This window comes from Delphinapterus leucas, chromosome 21, assembly GCF_059928025.1.
Source record: "Delphinapterus leucas isolate spDelLeu-1000000601 "Yukka" chromosome 21, BTC_Dleu_Yukka2, whole genome shotgun sequence".
NCBI lineage: Eukaryota > Metazoa > Chordata > Mammalia > Artiodactyla > Monodontidae > Delphinapterus > Delphinapterus leucas.
Genome location: NC_143149.1, coordinates 18,296,404 through 18,318,149, shown reverse-complemented (window position 1 = coordinate 18,318,149; position 21,746 = coordinate 18,296,404). Strand labels below are relative to the sequence as shown.

The 21,746-nt window shown below is 36.1% G+C and overlaps 1 long non-coding RNA gene across 1 annotated transcript in view; it reads right to left on the bottom strand.

Moving 5' to 3' along the window:
* Positions 1-1,605: 1,605 nt before the first annotated feature.
* Positions 1,606-21,746, bottom strand: part of LOC149744434 (uncharacterized) — a 224,159-nt gene continuing 204,018 nt past the window's right edge. The window contains exon 5 of the long non-coding RNA XR_016391155.1: positions 1,606-3,400. This is a non-coding gene — a long non-coding RNA (uncharacterized LOC149744434). The remainder of the gene's footprint in view (positions 3,401-21,746) is intronic.

Here is a 21,746-nt window from a genome sequence, read left to right as displayed (position 1 = left end):
ACTCTGAGGGGCCATTCTACCTCCAGAACTTTCCATGGAGTTAACCAAGACTGTCTTGGGTCTGCATCACAGTTCAACTGCTTCCTCTGCCAAATCCTGAATTCTCTACCATCTTTTTCAAGTACTAATCCCAAGGGGATGCCTTATTAAAGGTCCTGCACGGTAAGAGCCATCATAGCATCGGCAACCTAAATCGTGACACATCTTTTATTAGAAAACTAGGAAGACATTTATTTAAAAAAAAAACTCATTTATTTCTCAATAAAAGTTGTGTGCTAAGTTGTATTCTAAGTTCACTGAAATATAAAGCTACTATTTTGAAATTCCCAATATGGAAATGCCCTACTTAGTGATCCTGCACCAGTTCTTAGGCAATGACACCTGAACACCTGTGTGTTCATTCCCCGCATTCAGTACTATGCTTCACTGGCAAAGAAAGGACAAAGATAATTTTCCATAGCAACTAAAAATTTGATAAGTCAAACAAGCTATTCTCATGCCCTCAAACCTCCACCATCATCCAGAAATAGAACTGGAATAAAACAGTAGACACCTGATGTGAAAGGAAAACACTGTTTGTGAAAACATTTGAAAAACAATATAATGTGGAAAACAACTATCTATGTTGAGCAAAATTCTTAGGCAAAAGTAATTTATTTGCCTTCCTTTAGACAGAGCCTTAAATAAAACAACTATCATAATTGAATTCTAATAAATCAGTATCATATGATTCAATTTTGCCTCAAACCTTATCTGTGGAACAAAGCTAGGTACAATAAATCTTTTAGCTATGAACAGAGGGAATTCCAATATTTCACAAAAAGCAGAAATGTTATATCAATGGAACCTGATAAAGCATTGTGTCACAAAAAGGTAAAATGGATAGGCTTTTAAGGAGAAATCTTGGAAAATTTACAAATTAAAATAAAAATACTTGTAACCTGCTATGGGTTGAACTGTATTCTTGCTAAAAGAATGTAGGCTGAAGCCCTAACTCCCAATTCCTCAAAATGTGGCGTTATTTGGAAGTGAGATCTTTACAGAGATAATGAAGTTTAAAAAAGGTCGTTAAGAGTGGATTCTAATCCAATATGACTGATGTCCTTTATAAAAGGCAATTTGGATACAGAGACTGATATGCACAGAGGGAACACTGTGGAAAGATGCAAGGAGATGCCCTGTGAAGACTGGAGCTAAGCTGCCTCAAGCCCAGGAACACACTTCTGCAGCCGTGGAAAACACAAGGGAGGAGCCACCTTCCACTGGTTTCAGAGGGAGCACAGCCCTGCTGATACCTAGACTGCACACATCTAGCCTCCAGAAGCGTGAGACAGATTTCTGATTTCTAAGCCACTCTGTGCTTCCTTGTTATGGCAGCTCTAGGAGAGAAAAACATAGCCTAACATTTAAAAAATTGATTTCGATATTTTCTCATTTTCTAGTGTTTTCTCGACCTTGTGTTCAGTTATATGATTTGATTCATTATATTTATATATTATATATAAAACAAATTCCACACATTATATATAATGTATATATTATATATGTTATATATAGAACAGATATTATATATACTATACATAGAACTGAAACTTGTGATCAGTTATATGATTTGATATAATATGTATTATATTATATATTATATATAGAACAGGTATATTATATATATATATACACACACACAAACACACGAGAATCTATTTTGTATATTTATATGGAACTGGTTTCAAAAGCCACAGTTGCATGTTATCACTATTTTATAATATAACATTACAAAAAGTCTTACAAAAAGCATTATGCTAAGCTGAAATATCCAACTTTACAGAAAAATATGCCCTTGAAGGAAGTCTGGTCTAAAATCACTTTAAGCAACTACAAATGTCAGCCTGGGTTTAAGGAGCTGAACTCCAACAGGGCAACTGAGTATTTGTGCCAGTTCTGAACAACAACTTCCTTGCTGTTACTACAACTGGGTGATGAAGTTATAGCATAATGTTAATAAAATGCAATTCCTTCACTCAAACTCTGCTCTTATTTTTAGTTATATTAATGTCATAACTGCCTAACTGGGCATGCTAATAGCCCTGATGATTAGGTTAAAAGATTTTGAGGGAAGAAATTAGAATGATTTAATTTTAAAGAATCAAGTTCAGGAAAGTTGTTCATAACTTTTTTTAAAATAAAAAATTTAAATAGTTTTTTTAAATATTTATTTATTTATTTATGTTTGGCTGCGTTGGATCTTCATTGCTGTGCGCAGACTTTCTCCCGTTGCAGCAAGCGGGGGCTACTCTTCGTTGTGGTGTGAGGGTTTCTCATTGCAGTGGCTTCTCTCGTTGCAGAGCACAGGCTCTAGGCATGTAGGCTTCAGTACTTGTGGCACACGGGCTCAATAGTTGTGGCTCCTGAGCTCTAGAGCATAGACTCAGGAGTTGTGGTCCGCGGGCTTAGTTTCTCTGCGGCATGTGGGATCTTGCTGGACCAAGGTTCGAACCCATGTCCCCTGCATTGGCAGGCGGATTCTTAACCACTGCACCACCAGGGAAATCCCACAATATTTAATAATAATGAATAAATGATTAAAGACACTTCACAGGTTTTGTTTAGATCCTCAGTAACGTATCGGGATGTCACATAGTGTCAGCTATTTCAAGTTTCTCAGAGATATCCTCCTGAGGCTATCCCATTTTGTCTTTGCCATCACCTTATAATATAAAGGAACATGAGGACTCCCAAAGGTTGTAATTTCATGCTAGGAAATAGGAGGCATAGAAGAAGTTATCAGCAAAGAGATACTGAGCTGTGTGTGAGCATATCTCCAATAATAAACGTTTCTGGCTGGAAATGCCGAAAGTACCTTAGGGACTGGTTATATACCTCAACACAAAAGGCTATCACTTGTCAGTAAGAGTAAACACAATCATTATAAACAATCAAAACACTGTCCTGCACAGAAAATGGTCCCAGAATAGTCAGGGAAACAGACCTAGTTCATTGGATTTTGACTTTTGTAGATTGCTCTGTCTAATCATTCACCGTTTGCATGCGACAGTAGCACCCAGACATAACTGATGTTCTAAACATCTCAGGGCATATACCCAAGTAACCATGTGTCAGGAAAATACAGTCCTTCAAGGATGATGGGTATCTTCCTACTCACTCACAAATATGTCATGCCAGCACATACAATATATTTTCATTTTACTTTAATTAGCATTGTATTCTTTTATGTATTGAAATAACTTAAAGTATTTAAAATTTCCAGTGTGAGATTGGTCTTAGAGCCGGGCATACTCACCAAAGCTTGCCAGGGGTGCTCACTGCTGGCCATTGCCGGAAATCATCCCAATGGCTCCATTACAACTGTGATGAAAGTGATTTTCCTGTACTCTTAGGATACCTGTAAGTTAATTATATTAATTAGTTTATACTTTCAACCCTGACATTTTACTGGTAGTTAGAGTGAAATGCAAGGTCAATATTAGTGTGTTATTTAGTGTGGGCTATGGGAGAAGAATATGCTGAAGACAAATTTAATCTTTTAACAATTTTCTTAAGAAAACAAACTGTTAGTGACCTCTGAGAAGGGAGAGTTACGAAGAAAGAGAGAAGGGGAGGGAGGGGGAGAGAGAAAGGATGGTGGTGGGGAGAGGCAGCTATTAGGATTAACACATTGAAAGTGAAGAAGAAAAAGTGAGGTGATGCTTAAATTGGGAAATTCTCAATAGAGTCAAGACAATGAGCAAGTTCAGTAGTCAAACCTAACTGTCTGGACATTCACTGTGTTCCTACATCCATTCTGATGCCTGCAAATCCCGTGAAATATTAAGTGTTTTCAATGTTCTTTTGTTAAGTAATGTTTGGCTATTCCCATTCTGATTGTAAATTGCATATTATCAGTAATCCTGTACTTATCAGTTCATGAGAGAACTTCTATCAAATAATGCTCTCAGTTACAGAAAAGCTTAAAGTTAAACAACTTTTTAATATTTTCTATAGATTAGCAAAAGGATGATGCATTAGACTATGCCTAGAATAGTCAGAGAAATATTCTAATGGGTAATGACTTTGATCTGAGTATTAAATGAACTGACATTTTCCAGATGGACAGAACAGGTAAATAAAGGAGGAAGTAACCGTGAGAAGTGACCTAGATTGCTGTTAAATGCATGTACTATGTCATAGGCATGGATTCCAATTTGAGGTTTTCTATGTACTGCATGTATTATCAAGCCAAGTAACCTAATCTTTCTTGACTTTAATTTCCTCATATAAATAAGGGCTATAAAAGACCAACCTCATTAGGTTGTTGGAAGAGGTAAGTGAGATAATGCAGGTAGTCAGAGCATGCAGTGTCTGACATATAGTAAGTGCTCAATAAGTGTTGGTCATCATTATTTTTATTATCATCCTCCTCACATCAAAGTGCCTTTTGAAGTGTGTATTCAATTCACTGTGGATTTCCTTTATTTTCCAAGTGAAACAGGAACAATAATAGACCATAAAATAATAAAGCTCTGAGCTGATATAATAAAATTTGGCACATTTCTGAAATTATTACTTTTGTTTTTAGGTAATCATTACATACATTAAGTAATCTTGTATAACATCAGTCAATAATCTCAGTTAATTATTTAAGTTGTTTTCAGTTCTAGTTTACAGAAAGTTAATCAGATATTAATCCCTGATAATTGTCAGGACTCTTAGACAAGTTTAATTTCCTCAATCCAGAGATTTTCTTATTTTTATTTTGGTCCTCCTTGCTATTTCAACCTAGACTTTTGTACTGATTGTGTTTGAAGCGTCACAACATAAAATCTTCTCAAAATTGAAGCTACAGTTACATACTAAAGTATAATAGCAATGTCTAAACCAGCTTTTCCAATTTTTTCCTGTTATAGTAATGATCTAGATCATGTGTTTGTTTATTCTTGACTTGACAGGTTTGGACATTTCACCTTATTGAGTTGGCGTTATTGCTGCTACATCAATAGAGGGGACAGAAGCAGAGCATGATGGGTCAGACTTAATTCTTTTCCCTATCTGGCTTCTCTGATGACTCAATTGCTCTCAACAAACAGCTCTTGAAGACTGTGTATACCATGTGTAGAATTCCCTTAGGTTCACAGGGAACAAAGCAACTTATCTTAGCATCTTCTTTTCTGTTCAAACCACTCTCCAGAATTGACTGATTTTCTTTTTTTCACTAATAGGACTCAAGGTCTCTCCACAGTACTGTAGAGATATGAAAATTTTTGTTGGATTTTCTTGAGATCAACACAGATACTTTTCTTTTTTTTTTTTTGGCTGCATGGGGTTTTCGTTGCTGCATGCAGGCTTTCTGGCTTTCTCTAGTTGCGGCGAGCGGGGGCTACTCTTCCGGGGGCTACTCTTCGTTGAGGTGTGTGGGCTTCTCATTGCAGTGGCTTCTCTTGTTGCGGAGCACAGGTTCTAGCGCTCGGGCTTCAGTAGTTGTGGCACGCGGGCTTAGTTGCCCCTCGGCATGTGGGATCATCCCTAACCAGGGATCGAACCCGTGTCACCTGCATTGGCAGGCAGATTCTTAACCACTGCGCCACCAGGGAAGTCTCAACACAGATACTTTTGACTCTCATCTTGTGTGGAGGGAAAATAAGCCTTCAAATGGTGTTCTGATATCTATTCAGATGTAACTGAGATGATTCAAGTAGATTGTAAGTTCTTTGATATAATAATTATTTCATTCAGTTATTATGCATTTATATACCATCTAATCTGTACTGAGATATGGTATCTTCTTAAACATTTATTGAATTGAAAAATAATATATCATTGATGGTTTCATTTAGAAAAAACAGGCAATAAGAATATTCAAAGAAATGGTTTGCTAAGTCAGACTCACAGGAATAAGAGATTTTAGACACTATCACACTTTACTATAGATCTCAAGGATACAAGTATCCATGAGGCAGAAATAAAGCAAAAAATAACGGATCACCAATATAGCTCATAAGGTGCTTCTTGCTGCATCAGGACATAGCCTGGCTAAATCTGATTTAGCAAATGAGTTCTCTAAGGGCTGTATGTACCGTCACTTACACAAAATAAGTCATCTTGATCATGAAATATTATATTCATCTCTGTGGATGCATCACCACAAACCTAAGGCCTTAAAATAGCAGAAATGTATTATCTTACAGCTCTGGAGATTAGAAATCCAAGGTGGGTCTCACTGGGATACAATCAAGGTTTGACAGGGCTGCATTCCCTTCTGGGGGCTCTAAGGAAAAACCAATTTCCTTGCTTTTTCTTTTCCAGGTGCTAGAAGTCGACAGTATGCCTTGGCTTGTGACCTCCTTCCTACGTCTTCAAAACCAGAAACCGTGGGTGGAATCCTTCTCACATTATATTACTCTCACCTTTTCTGCATCCCTTTTCCACTTTTAAGGATCCTTGTGATTACGCCAGGTATATGCAGATAATCCAGGATAATCTCCCTATTTTAAGGTCAGCTGACTAGAAACTTGAATGCCATCTGGAACCTTAATTCCTCATTGCCATGTAAGGTGACATATTCAAGGTTTCCATGAATTATCACATAGACGTCATTGGGGGGGCTTTATTCTGCCTATGTCAAGCATCTCCATTTTATGCTCTGATACTGACATAACAGATGATACATTCAACCAATCCACAGATTTCAGATTTGTTTATCATCAGTAAATCTAGAAAGACCAGAGGCATTCTGCTAAAATCACTTCAAAGTTAGCAACTCTTCCATCAGCAAAGACCATTAGTGTGTTGCCAGGTGATTTGACAGGCTGCCTTTTTCTTTCCTTGGATAATCTGGTAAAGGGAGAAAATGGATTGCAGACCTTTTGCTAATCCTTACTTTCCAAAATGATATACCATGTAATTTAAAGTCTTGGTTTGAGTGCCTCTGTATCAAACCAGATATACATTATCTTTTGTAATATCTAATATATTACAGCTGTACATCAACCAATAGTTGAATAATAAAAGTACAAAGTTTCATATGTAATTAATTTTCCCTTTTCACATACAAGAATAAGTCAACCATCTATTCTTCTAGATATAGAAATTATATATATAAAGTTATATGGAAAGAATTATATATATAAAGAGAGAGATGGGGGGATAGAATATTTTAAATTTTGGCCACATGCATCTGATCTCCATCTCAGTGAGTAAAGAATTTAATGACCTTGAGCACTACCCTTTTTGAAGATTATGGAGCTGATTCTATCCAAGGTCATATACCTCAAGTAAGTCTGTTGCCACATAGCACATGTGAGAGAGCATCATCATTTGCTATTTTGTGTCAGGATCCGGGATCCCTTAGGTTATATTTGGCATGATAACTGATTAAGAGAAATTTCTTTTTTTAAATTAAGAGTTAATGTATTATTATTCCCTTAAGAACAGTATGTCTTTGATGCAAACAACCACCTACTAGAAATTTTTCTCCCCAGAAAAATCTACACCCAAGTATTCACTTTGCTTCTTCCCTGCAGAGAAATGTCCCATCCAAAAGAGCAATCAGTCAGTATCAGTTCACTCATCTTTATTTCTTCTCTTATACCACTTCTCAGGACCTGAAACTATAGCATTTATTTATTTGCTTACTTACTATAGCTTCCCTCCTCAACTAATATGTAAACTCCATGAGGGAGAAACCTAAATAGTGCTTGGTGTTTAATAAATATTTTCTGAATAAATGAATGGATTATCATAGAAAAGATGTAGCAGTTCTACCAAATCTGTAGGATTTTTTTCCCAGCTCTTTCTGTAGGAACAATTTCAAAAAATCAGCTTTTAAAAGTTTAAGATTTGATAGTTAGAGCAACATATTTTACAAATGTACTATTATTGGTATGTAGACTGAATAATGGCCCTCCAAAGATGTCAACATCCTAATCCCCGGAGTCTGTGAATATGTTATTTTACTGGCAAAACGGACTTTGAAGGTTAGGACTCCAACATATCTTTGCGGGGGTGGGGGGGCATAATTTAACCACAAACATGTTGCAATTTGGATTCAGAAAAAGTAATATCCAAGGATGTTATAATCTCAGTAGCATATAAAAATCGAGCTTACTCATTTTCAAAGAGTTGTGAAATGTCAGTACTACTTGGCATCTAAATAAAGGAGTGTTTAATGTGTACTAATCAGCATAAAGGCACATTATTTCTAACTCTCATTCTATTCCAGGACACAGACTCAAGTCATACTTTCAGAAATAATGAGTAAACAACTATCACAAAGGTGGTTATAGTTAATTTGTTTTGGTAAAAAATCAAGTGATCAGAAAGAAGCTGAACTTGTTTACAATAACGAACAAACTCTTAACGAAGATCATTTCTGAATGTCCACATTTTGTTATCCAACATTTGAGAGATAATAACTATTGTGACAGGGTTTTATAGGTATTACTGCCTATATCTTAAAGACCATTAGAATTTCTTTTTTAAACTAAGGAAACTGAAGCAGAGGAACATTAATTAACCTACCTAAATTCACACAGATTGTAAGTGCTAAAAGGAGGCATTGAATCCATATGGGATGCCAGAGCCTATATTCCTAACCATATTGGCTCCTGTAGCTAGGGATAGAATTACTGCATAACTATCTTCTATAGGGGTTCTGTGAACTCTGGAGAGAATCTGAGTTACGTGCTTTGGAGACATACTCACATAAGTGCCAGGAGTCTCCAAAGCCATTCTGACCCATCCCCTTCTTTTTACTCACTTAATGAAATAAAAATGGAACATGATGATAGTACATACTGGTAGGATTGGAGAGGTCCAAAATTAAGAAAAATCCAAAATGTAAACCACCTTTTCCAGTGGTAAAGGTTGAAAACTTAATTTACACTACACATGAACCAATCCTTTTAATCTTATGACGCTGATGTGTAGCTTAAACTTATCCACTCAAATCACAGTGGAGAATTAACCTATGGGTGGGTTCTGTGCCAGTGTTATCCTTGTAAATTCTGTCTTCTTGGAAGTATGAGTGTGCTGAGTAGAGCAGAATTAACGCTTCACCCTTCTAAACTGTCAGTTAAATTGCAGGTAACAATTTGGGTATTTTGTGAATATTTCTGAAAAATGAGGTTTGTACCATGTTGTATTACACAAATCCAGTTCTTATAATTTAGCAAGTTAGATATTTTAATATAAAAGATCACAATTTCTAGTATTTAAAAATATACGTTGCCAAAACTAATCTATAATATATTATCATGGTATAAAACTTTAAATGAATAAATCATTAGATACTGAAATTTGAATTAATAAATATTAAATGAGTTGAGAAATCCAAAGATGTGTGTCTTTAGTTATAAAACTGAAATATGTATATGTATGTGTATGTATATACCAAGAAAATAATGTCATTATTACATATTTTTCTAATTAAAAATCTAGCAGTTGCCTTTTTATTTATCTTCATTGAGATTCCTGGGCAGGAAAGTACAATACTACTAAATTAGATCAGTACACCTTAACAAGATCTAGTTAGCAACAGGCTTAGAAGGAAATTGTGTTTTTGTTATTGACTTATAATATATCTAAGTTTTTAGTTAAAGCACACATATATTTTAACAATAGCTGGGAACACAGTTGTGCTATTCTTCAAAGCAATGCAACTGAATAAAAGTATGCTTACTATAAAATTCTCCAATTTTATTTTAATGAAATTATGCCATACCTAAAACAAAAGGTAATCCAATGTATCAAGCTTATGTGTACAAAAGCGTTAATTGATGCAAAATTTTTTGATTATGAAAGCGAATGTTTTTGACAGTTCTTGAAAACATTAAAATTATAAATAAGATTATAAAAATCATTTTAGAAAAAAGATTTTAATATATATAGCCACAATATTTTACACTATACAATTAAAAGTTGACTGTATACATTTATTTTAATGGCTTGGCTCTCAGTTAAAAATGCCTTAAAAGTACCCAGCGTTGATGATAATGACAAATCAAGTGAGATTACTGAAAATGTATCAAGAACTTCTATAACATTTCATAAATAATAAAAAATTAAAATAAAATCACACAATGAAATACTTTACAAATTAAAAATTACTGAAAGTAAGAATAAGCATATACACTTAAGATTACTTGCACAGCTAGACACCAGCTCAAAACTCCAGTCAGTTAAAGAACTAAATAAATATTTAATACATTATCAAATAAAAAGTTATATCTACAATGTATGGGAAAGTGACTATGTTTCCAAATAATTTAAAAGTTGAATGCAATCTTTTTAATTTCAGAGTAAAAGTAATTCTTGATTATGTAATTTACTAAATTAGAATCAGAATTATGTTGAGGCCAGGTGTCAGAAAGCAAAAGTGAATGACTTTATACTTAGTTACTCCAGATTCCTTGTACTCTCTACCTTGATCTTTCCTCAATTCCTCAGTGCTCAGTGACAAGATTCACCAGTATACCTTGATGTGGCCATAGGGTAGTTTATAGCCAGTGTCCACTCAGACCAGTCAGTACCCATGACAAACTACATGTTAAGTATTTTGACTATCACTACTTCTAGTGTCCCTAGAGCCTTCCCTGGTGCCCATTTACAAAAGATCTTCACAGAAAATATCACTCTGAAATCTAAATGAAAGATAAGGTTAATCTGTTATCTCTCTTACAATGTTCCCATTTTAATATTGACGGTGCCTAGTTTAAGCCAGAGGGAGCCTCAATCTCTACTCCATGTTTCCAAAAAGAGACTCCCACTTGACTTTGGCTGGCTCTTAGTTCTTTCCATGATCCCTGTTCACTCCACCCTGAAGAAAGAGGACTGACTCCTCTAATTGGTGGGTTTAGGACAGGGAGTCACATGTGCTCATCTCAGCCTTTCCTCTTCTCCATCTTATGGAACTAGTCTGTTTGGTTCACTGGTCTCAGCCCCCATACTCAGAAAGTTGCCTGGTTTATAGGGTGGGCTCATAAGATCTGTTACATGAACAACAACAACAAAAGCTGTGTACACTTCACATCATGGGTCAAATATTAGCATGCCTCTATGGTCAAAGATCTAAACCCACATCTACACAGACTTTGCCATTATTCAAGTACTTACGTGTATGCCCATCTCTCTACATCTTTAATCTAACTCTAGCAGGCATAGGATTCAGACAGGAATAATGACTATTATTTGCTGTGTGTCCTGAAACCCATAAAATAGAACTGAGAAGAAACTACAATGAGACAGAGTTTAGGTCAACATACTAGAGAACTTTTTTGTTTGTTTTTTAATGAAGGCAATCCAGAGATGGCATGTATTGTCTTGAGTGTACCCAACCTCAATGAGAGAATTTTAGCAGAGAATAGATTCTTGAGAGAATACTGTAGGGATGATCCCAGCACCAGATGCAGAATGGGTCTAGATGTATCATTCAGTGTCTAGTCACAAAAGCAGGAACAATTCCAGATATTTCAAGCAGAGAGAGGTTTAATGCAGGGAATTACTAAAAAAATTTTTGGAAAGGTAAAAGAAGCAAAATCAAGAAGGGGAAAATACTGGAGGAGTACGACCAGAAGGGAATGTTACTTGGAAGTCAGAGCTCTCTTTCTAACCCTGGGCTGAACTCAACAGCCAGTCCTTCAGCTGACGTAGAGACATCAATGCTGCAGCTGCTCTGACTAGAGCAAAGGAACCCAGGAACATGGATTCTACTGATGGTGCTGAAACCCTCATGGATATGCTTATGACCCTGTCACATGAAGTTGCTCCTGGAGCCCACAGTCACCTTCTGATCCTGCCACTGCCACCAGAGACACGACAGAAATGGAAATTAAAGAATGCTTCTCTCTTCCTCCCTCTTGCTATCTCCTGCTAGTGCTTTCCATTGGCCAAATCTTTCTGGAACCTGCCAGCAAGGGAGCATGAGAAGATGACTTTGTTTACTTCCAGCTGCCACACAAAGGAGAAGAAAGGTTGGAATGAAGCTGAGAGCCAGCAGACAAGTAACTGGAACATCAGAGAATGTATTTTTAATAACATTTTTAGAGATCTAACAGAAATTTGTTACATGATAAAAACTGCTATTAACATCTCTAGAAATTACTGTATCAGGCAACTGAAGAAAGTTAAAAGAAGTAAATCCTTAACAATTATCCAAAATATCAAAAATACAAATATTGAACTATAGCTGTTAAAGTATACATAATCAATAGTTTACATTCTACATGGAGAGAACTAACTAGAGAATTAAGCAATGCTAAACCTACCAACTACATTTATACCATAATTTAGAATAAAGGAAGATTAGTGTGGGCAACTCTGGAAAGTTTTCAAGAGGAGATCATACTTAACATGTACTTTTAGTGAGTTAGGGTTTGGTTATTTTAGGTTAATAAAAGATAAAATAAGCAAAAGAAGAGAGGCTAAACTGAGGTAACACATAGATGGGAAATATAGAAGAAGAAGTAAAGTGAGAAAAATTAACTCACCAAAGTGTTTGAAACTTAGAGTAGGGTCAGAATATGGGGGAACCTAAAATTATTCTCAAGTTTGTGGAAAACTACATAGCAGTGAGGAAATATGATAAAAACAGGTAATTTTGAAGCTTTCTTTGTTAGATTTTACTCCACAGTCTGCCAACTGAGAAAAACTGAAATTTCATTCTCCACTCTAATCTAGAAGCAATGATCAGCGTGAAATACATTGAGAAGTTTGCTTTGGGAATTCTTCTAAATCCTGCTTGGGGTGTCATTCTGGGTGGTATCTGTAGCAACATTCAACATCCTTGACTTTTTCTGACTTCTTTTTCCCTTCCATTCATATGGTATTGTTCCTAACTCCATCACACTAGATAACTGATAAATACTTGTATGCTATTAATATCAACAATAGTAGTATAGACCACTCTTAGAGCCAATACAGTACAGGGGTTAGCGGAACAGATACAGAAGCCAAATTGCATAAATTCAAATCACCGCTCCACACTAACTACCTGTGGGACACTGGGTACGTTATTTAAACTTCTCTTTGTTTCATCTGTAAAATGGAAGGATGTAGAATTTATCTTTCTAGACTGTTGTCAGGATTAAATGCATTGATAATATGTTAAGCACTGAAAACAGGGCCCAGCATATGCAACAATTTATATGTTAATTCTATTTTCTCCATTATCCCTGGCATATGGCTTCTAACCAATGCATAGTACTCCATTTTGACAGATGTATCATTATCTCCTATGGCAGGTCATTTCATTTTGGACCACTGAAATTGTACAATTTTTAAATATATTTATTCACATTAGATACCCTGTGATTTTTAGCCATTGTTCCTATTTCTGCCCTTGAAGCTACCTAGAATTAGTGTGCTTCATTCTCTCTTGCATATGGTAGCCTTTCCTAGATTAGGAGAAAAATCCTAGCTTCCTCCCCCAAAATTCTTCTTTTTTGCACAACTGTTAATACCACAGTTCCTTTCATTATCCCTCATACATTTCCTAGACCCTCATGAAGTTGATTACTTCTCTTTGCATCTGTTTCCATTTGCCAATATCATTCTCATACATTCAGGTAACATTTGCACTTTCATCTCCAAAGAAGTGCACACTGGGGAACTCTCAACTGGCCAATGGGGCAGATAAAATTGAACAGAGGGACCTTCTACCACCCATTAGTCACCAGTTTCATGCTTGTGTATGAAACTGAACCCATCACCATCAAATTATTTCTTTAGAGGCAATTCTCAAAAGGATCTCCCTTATCTGGACTAGTAAACTGAATGGAGATGATTCCAGAAGAATGGGAGAAAGATATGTTATCAGCCCACCTCAGTCTCACCCCCTGCCACCTCCTCTTAATTCATGTTCAGCAACTTTTAAGCTATAAAGATTAAAAACTTCTGCTATGAAACGACCAATATTCACAGAGGTTAAGCACTGCAGAGTAACCACACATTAAAAATTATAATATGTATTAATTTAGCATAATGGCTTGACAGGGTCAAATATTTTTAATGTTCTTTACATAGTCCCTCTTAGCATGCCAACCTATTATTTAATAAAACTTTGTTAAAACTTAAAATCAATCAACTTGTTTTTTCTAGACCTTGTAATTTACTTTTTTTTTTTTAACATGGACTATAACTCAACATTCCCCAGGACTGAAATTATATCTGTTCTGAAGTAAATACTATAAAAATACAATTACAAAATTTTTGAAAGACATTTTCCAATAGTTGAATTATGTCACTATGATTTATAAAATTATATATTACTTCAAGAGAATTCAGAGAAAAATATTCTATCAGTAAAACCAATCTTTACTTTGAAGAAGTCATTAGCTAATTATGTATTATTCTAAGAGAAAAGGTAGTGGTGGGTGCAGTCAACCTTGCATGAGAGATTTTCTTCACCTGTGGTCCTAGGAGAGCTCATCCTTTCAGGCCTCAAGGTAAGCTGTCATGTGCACTACAAACCAGGATTCAGGTTTAGATTAAACTTGCAGGGTCCACAGAACAATTTATCCCCTTGACAAATCTTTTCTGCTGATTAAACAATGGAATTTTATGGCCCATTTCTTGAATAATATATTTGAGCTTGTTTTATGTGTACCTGCCTTAAGTTGCTGATCCTATAAAACTGAAAGCTGACTATATCGTCTTGTCAAATTTTTGTGGATACACATTTTCCTAATTGGATTTCTTGATTTATTGCTAACAAAGATAAAACTTTCTGCTTCAGCCACTTATCTGGGTTGTGAAATTGCTTCAACCCGAAAGTAAATTGTATGAGTCTGAAAAAAGTGCTTGAAGTACCTTTAACCACAAAAATATTAACAGAAATGAAACAAGCAAAGAAATGACACATATAGTCTGCTTCTTTAAACTCTGGAATAAAATTATTAAAAGTACAGCTATTTGAGCAGAAAAATGGACTGTAGCAACTACTACCATCTACATTTTCTCAGAGTACAGAGTCAGTTTTACAATTAGTTTTCTATCGGAATATTATAATTAGTGGTAATCAATTTATAAACATTTATAATTACATTATTTGTGAAATATAACTATAGGTATTGTATAATTAGTATTCTGTAACTAATATTTAAACAGGAAATAAGAAAACCCCTAAAGTCTACAGGGAATACTTATAAAATCTCAAAATCTCATAGCAGGCAGTTGAAAATGCTTTCCTTTTTGAATCTTTATAAGGAGGAAAAGGTATCTTCACAATTTCCTCCCCACATTTTATTCTGTAATTCCTAGCTAGCCTAGAAAACAAAGATGGTTGACTGACTTTCCATTTTAGGCTTCTACTAGGTAGTGGGAATTTTGCATACATTATTACATTATTTAATAACATGTTTGTTGTTATGTTGGAAATCTATTTATTGTGATGTCTGATATACACACCCACTTGGAAAAGTATAATCTATCTTATCCAAAATAAATAAAAATAACACATTTTCATGTTTGGAAAGCTCTAAGTGTATCTTTGTGTCATAGAACACACTTGTGATACTGCCACACCTAAATTAGCACTATGCCTGGCAAAGGATGACTCCCAAGAACCAATGAATCTTTCCTGTCTAACTGAAGAAAAGCTGAAGTTCTACAACTGGTATTCAGTTAGAAGACAGAAAAAACACTTTCAAGTAATATAATATAAAACAACGTCTCTGTAACTAAAACTAGTTTTAAAATTTGGCTAGTCTTTAGAACTAACAAGAATTCACACTTGTACCTCCTGAGTGCATTCTTGAATTTCTTCCATACAAATAGTGCAATGCAACACCATCACGTCACCATTTGGAATGCTAGAAATAAGCAAGTAGAGAGTAGAGTAGGAAAAAACCACTGGAGAAAGCAGCTTTGTCAAGGCAGCATAGCAGAAAACATAGATTCTATGTCCTTGCCTTGGACCTGTGTTTGTCTAGGAAGCCATGCTGTGCACCATATTGGGGTTAGATCCTATTAGCACCAAAGGAGCTAAGTAAATTATATACAGCATGGAGAAGCTTACTGTTATGAAGTGTCACAATTTAATGCTCCTTGAGAGTCATTATACTGCAGAAGGAATAACCCAACAGGTATCCTAACTTCTTCACTTCAAAGGTCAAGTTTCAAAGGAAGTTGAGATACCAGTCCAACATGCCAAATCACTTTTCAAACTTGCAGTAGTGTATTCAAAGTAAATGTTCAGCTCTTGTTTTCCAAATTCTAATCAATATCCACAGGGGATCATTGTTGGGTGGGAAAAAATGCAACAGAGGGCACTTTGATGGAGGAGTGAGTGGAAGAAGAGGAAAAAAGAAACAGATTTATTCAGCAGAGAGCTACAAGGCCCATGATCTGTCTTTTTAAGACACACTGATCCTAACTTTCAGAACCAATGTATTTGGCTTAAGGAGGGAGCAGATAACCTGGAGAATACTTGCAATTTTGAATAAGAAGATGGGTGCTTTTTTATAAAGCAACAAACAGAAGCACAGGATTTTGAAGTCATTTCAGAAAAAAAATCCAACTGCTGGAATTCTACACATTGGAGTTGGCAGTGAAAGTTGTCATACAGTCCAGAATTTATTTTATGTAGGAATGAGAAAATAAGATTTTTAGCCTTCCTTTTCTAAAAACAACACAAATGATTGCCCAACATAAGCATCTCTGCCAGAAAACTGATAAATGTTGCCTTTGCTTCATTTTTGCAAATCTGGATCAGAATTAGGAGAATTTGGCCCCAAGTTACCAACCTCTTTGTTTTGGTGCTATAAATGAATTGGTGAGAAGGAAGCAATTACAAAGAAAACAAAGATTTAAACAAATATTGACTGCAAGCAGAGAAATAAAAAATGTAAACCAACCAACATTATAATTTATCATTCATATAAAAAAATCCAAAGACAGGAAAGGTAATATTTAAGCCTTCAAATATTGGATACACTCCAGGCAAGAAATTTCAAAAGCTGCACGTAAGACACTCAATCTTCCAAAATGGCCCCCTTCTCCTTTATTCACTGGTCCACTCCAAGCATTCTTTCCTTTTATATTTTAGGGAAATTACTAAGTTTAAAAATGCCTAATTTTCTTGGGAATAGCCAGTTAACTTAGCCCTGGTCACCTGTATCTGGCTAGGCCTTTGTGGCAGGTGATAATTGAAATAACGGAGATACTTTTAATCTTCCAATTCTCTACGGTTATAAGAATAGGAAAACATTCTCATCAAAGTCTTTGTACAAGTTATTTCTCACACATGGAAGAACCTCACACTCCATAATCAAGGCCAACGTCTGTCATGAATGTTTCCCTAATTTACTCAGCTTTTCCTCCTTTTTATAAACTTCCTCATACCCAAATACAGTTTTTAGATGATTTAATAAATTTACAATCATTATCTTTCATCTCATTCATATTAATTTCTTTTTTATAATTTTTAGTTTTTCCTTTTTTTAATGAAGTATAGTGGATTTAGTGATGTGTTAGATTCAGGTGTGCAGCACACTGATTCAGTTACATATATATACATACACACATATACTCTTTTTCAGATTCTTTTCCCTTATAGGTTATTACAAGATATTGAATACAGTTCCCCGTGTTATACAGTAGGTCCTTGTTGGTTATCTATTTTATATATAGTGGTGTGTATATGTTAATCCCATCTTCCTAACTTATCCCTCCCCCTCCTTCCCCTTCGGTAACCATAAATTTGTTTTCTATGTCTGTGGGTCTATTTCTGTTTTGCAAATAAGTCCATTTGTATCTTTTTTCACATGATATTGCTTATATGTGTAATTTGAAAAAAAATGCAAATTAACTCATTCACATTAATATCTATTAACAAAGGGGGAAGAGTCTGATCTTCCTACTGGGCTATTCCATTGTGATATCTCCTTTCACATATTCACACGATGTTAGCCCAATAGGTCTTGCTCACGTTCTGCCCTCTTTGCTCTCAATGCAAAATGTATAGCGGAAGACTGAGCCCTATGTGTGCCCAATCAATTCTTATGTTGATATACCTGCTATGTCTGCTGTTCATTTGCCAGTTTCTTTTAAAACAGTTATTATTCACCATTCCAATCATATTTGGGGAAAAGGAAATCACATGAGGGCATGCTTTAATTTTACCTTCAGCATGATGATCTAGTAACTTGTTTCTCCCTTGTCCTTGTTATTACTAAAAGCTCATAATCTTACTGTTTGTTATACTCATGATTCTTCAATTTTTTTGTTGCAGTTTTAATTCATTAATTTGTTCAACAAATTTTTTTGGAGCAGGCCCTACAATGTCATTGTGCCCTACAATGGTCATTAGGGATACATTTAGCAAAACGGTCCTCATCTCTAGGGTGCTTTTAACCTGGTAGGGTAAACAGAGATTAATTAGATATCACATCGGTGAATATATGATTACAAGTCATAGTGAGTAATACTGAAGGAAAAGTACAGGTGTTGGAAGAGTAGAGAGACCAGACTTATTCAGGAGGACAGAGAACGCTCTCCTGGAAGATTATTTGAGCTGTTCTCTGAGGAATGAATGGAGTGAGCTAGGTGGGACAGAAGAACAGGATTAATGGAAGAGAAAAATGCAGATAGAAAGCCTCTGAGTTAGAAAAGAGCTTAGCATCCTGAAGGAACTGAGTGAATACAGTTGTGGCTCAGTGCATGGCACAAAGCGGAAATTGGTGGGACCTGAGGCTGGGGAGGGCAGATTCAGCATCGTGGTATAAGTGATCTTAAAGATCATGGTCTTTATTCTCAGAGCAGTGGGAAGGCACTGAACGGAAACTACTCTGACCTTATCTGTGTCTTCAGATTATCACTTTGGCTTCAGTGAAGAGAAAAGCCTAAAAGAAAGAAAAAGCAGAGTTGAGGGAATTATTTTGGGTGAAACTTCTTTTGTCCAAGTGAGAGATGATAGTAGTTTGGACTAGAATGTTTTATAAGTGATAAGAGAGATTTAGAGTAAACTGTCTTGTACTCAGGAATGGATGGTGTATGAGGGAGTGAGAGAGGAGGTCATGAAATGGCCATGGTGAGAGGGGGCTAGAAGCACCATCCCAGGTGTGATTGCTAATGACAAAACCACAGCGTGGGTGCCCGGCAGTCCACGTATGACCACCAGATCTCAGCTCCAGAGATAGCACTGTAAGTCTTACTTCTCTGTTAGGGGTTGGAAGAGAACAGATGTACTCTCTACTTCATTCTTTTTACCGAATTCATCCAACCCCCTTACTTTCATGAAACACGCATTGTGCTAAGTGCTTGGACATAGCTCTGTGTCCAATCAGGAAGGAGGGCGGTAAATGGGCCTGTGCTTATAGTAGAGTGGGGTGGGAACGGGAGGGGCTCACCCAGGGCACTGCAGAAGCACATGGAGGGGATGCTGACTCGTCTGGAAGGTGCAGTAGGACTTACTGGAGAAACTGGCCCCCTCTTGGAATGTGCAGGGTGATCAGCAGGAATTTGACAGGAGAAAAGTGGAAGGAAAAGGCCATCAGAAAAAAACAAACATGTGCAGAACAGTCAGATTCTAAATCTGGCTGAGCTTTCCAGAGCAGGGCCTCCGTAGGCTCAGATGTAAAAAGACCTGGGGCATGAGAAGGTAGGAGAGCCATGGTTTGTTTTCTCCCAATTAGTTGGAAACAAGCTTGTCCAACTAGCACAAACTGAATAGCTGATGTCATACACTTGAGCCGTTAAAGGCTTCCTTGTACTGCTTGTGACAAATTTGTGCAAATCATTTCTCCCACCAGATTGTAAGCACGTGTAAAGGAGAAGCATGATGTAAACATTTATCTGACAGAGCCGAGGCTGGTTCTGAGTTCATCAAAAATACTCCAGAAGAATTATTAACTGGCAGATAGAAGTAAACTTTCTTGAGATAGATACTTCAGGTCATTGAAACCAAATATATATATGGCTTGAAACTTCTTTTTCAGACTAACTAGATATTTTGTACATATTATTTGTCAGCCTGATTAGTATAGACAATCAAACTTCTTTAAATTTTCAAATGGAAGACCAAAGAGAAAACTTTAAGCCGGTAATGGTGCCAATTACAGCTGTTAGCGGCACTTTCTTAAGGAAGCAAACTAAATTTCACGGTAACAAATGAATATTCACATGTTCTATTTAATTGGCAGGGAAGTGCCTATTTTTAAATCAGCAAGGAGACCTTCAATTCAGATTTAGTTTCATATCAATTCCCTTTACCTTCTTCCTTGTAGCGTTTGCTCTATTCAGTATGACAAATTTATGCTTAGATGGTTTTTAAAATTGAGAACCTGCCTAACTTTTATTTTTTAACATTTTTATTGGAGTATAATTGCTTTACCATGGTGTGTTAGCTTCTGCCTTATAACAAAGTGAATCAGCTATATATAGACATATAACAATAACTCATCCCTCTTGAGTCTCCCTCCCACCCTCCCTATACCATCCCTCTAGGTGATCACAAAGCACTGACCTTTTCTCCCTATGCTATGCGGCTGCTTCCCACTAGCTAGCTATTTTACATTTTGTAGGGTATATACGTCCATGCCACTCTCTCACTTCACTCCAGCTTACCCTTCCCCCTCCCCGTGTCCTCAAGCCCATTCTCTACATCTGCATCTTTATTCCTGTCCTGCCCCTAGGTTCCTCAGAAACTTTTTTTTTTCTTTAGATTCCACATATATGTGTTGGCATACAGTATTTGTCACAGGGTGCTCTACCTATGTTTTTCTCTAAGAGTTTTATACTGTCTGGCTTTACATTTAAGTCTTTAATCCATTTTGAGTTTATCTTTGTGTATGGTGTTAGGGAGTGTTCTAATTTCACTCTTTTACATGTAGCTGTCCAGTTTTCCCAGCACCACTTATTGAAGAGGTTGTATTTTCTCCATGGTATATTCTTGCCTCCTTTATCAAAAATAAGGTGACCATATGTGTGTGGGTTTATCTCTGGGCATTCTATCCTGTTCCATTGATCTATATTTCCGTTTTTGTGCCAGTACCACACAGTCTTAATTACTGTAGCTTTCTAGTATAGTCTGAAGTCCAGGAGCCAGATTCCTCCAGCTCTGTTTTTCTTTCTCAAGATTGCTTTGGCTATTCACAGTCTTCTGTGTTTCCATACAAATTGTGAAATGTTTTGTTCTAGTTCTGTGAAAATGCCTTGGTAGTTTGATAGGGATGGCACTGAATCTGTAGATTGCTTTGCGTAGTACAGTCATTTTCAAAATGTTGATTCTTCCGATCCAAGAACGTGGTATATCTCTCCCTCTGTTTGTATCATCTTTAATTTCTTTCATCAGTGTCTTATAGTTGTCTGCATAAAGGTCTTTTGTCTCCATAAGTAGGTTTATTCCTAGGTATTTTATTCATTTTCTTGCAATGGTAAATGGGAGTGTTTCCTTAATTTAACTTTCAGATTTTTCATCATTAGCATATAGGAATGCAAGAGATTTCTGTGCATTAATTTTGTACCCTACTACTATACCAAATTCATTGATTAGCTCTAGTAGTTTTCTGGTAGCATCTTTAGGATGCTCTATGTATAGTGTCATGTCATCTGCAAACAGTGACGTTTTACTTCTTTTCTCATTTGGATTCCTTTTCTTTCTTTTTCTTCTCTGATTGCTGTCGCTAAAACTTCCAAAACTATGTTGAATAATAGTGGTGAGAGTGGGCAACCTTGTCTTGTTCCTGATCTTAGTGGAAATGGTTTCTGTTTTTCACAACTGAGAATGATGTTGGCTGTCCGTTTGTCATATATGGCCTTTA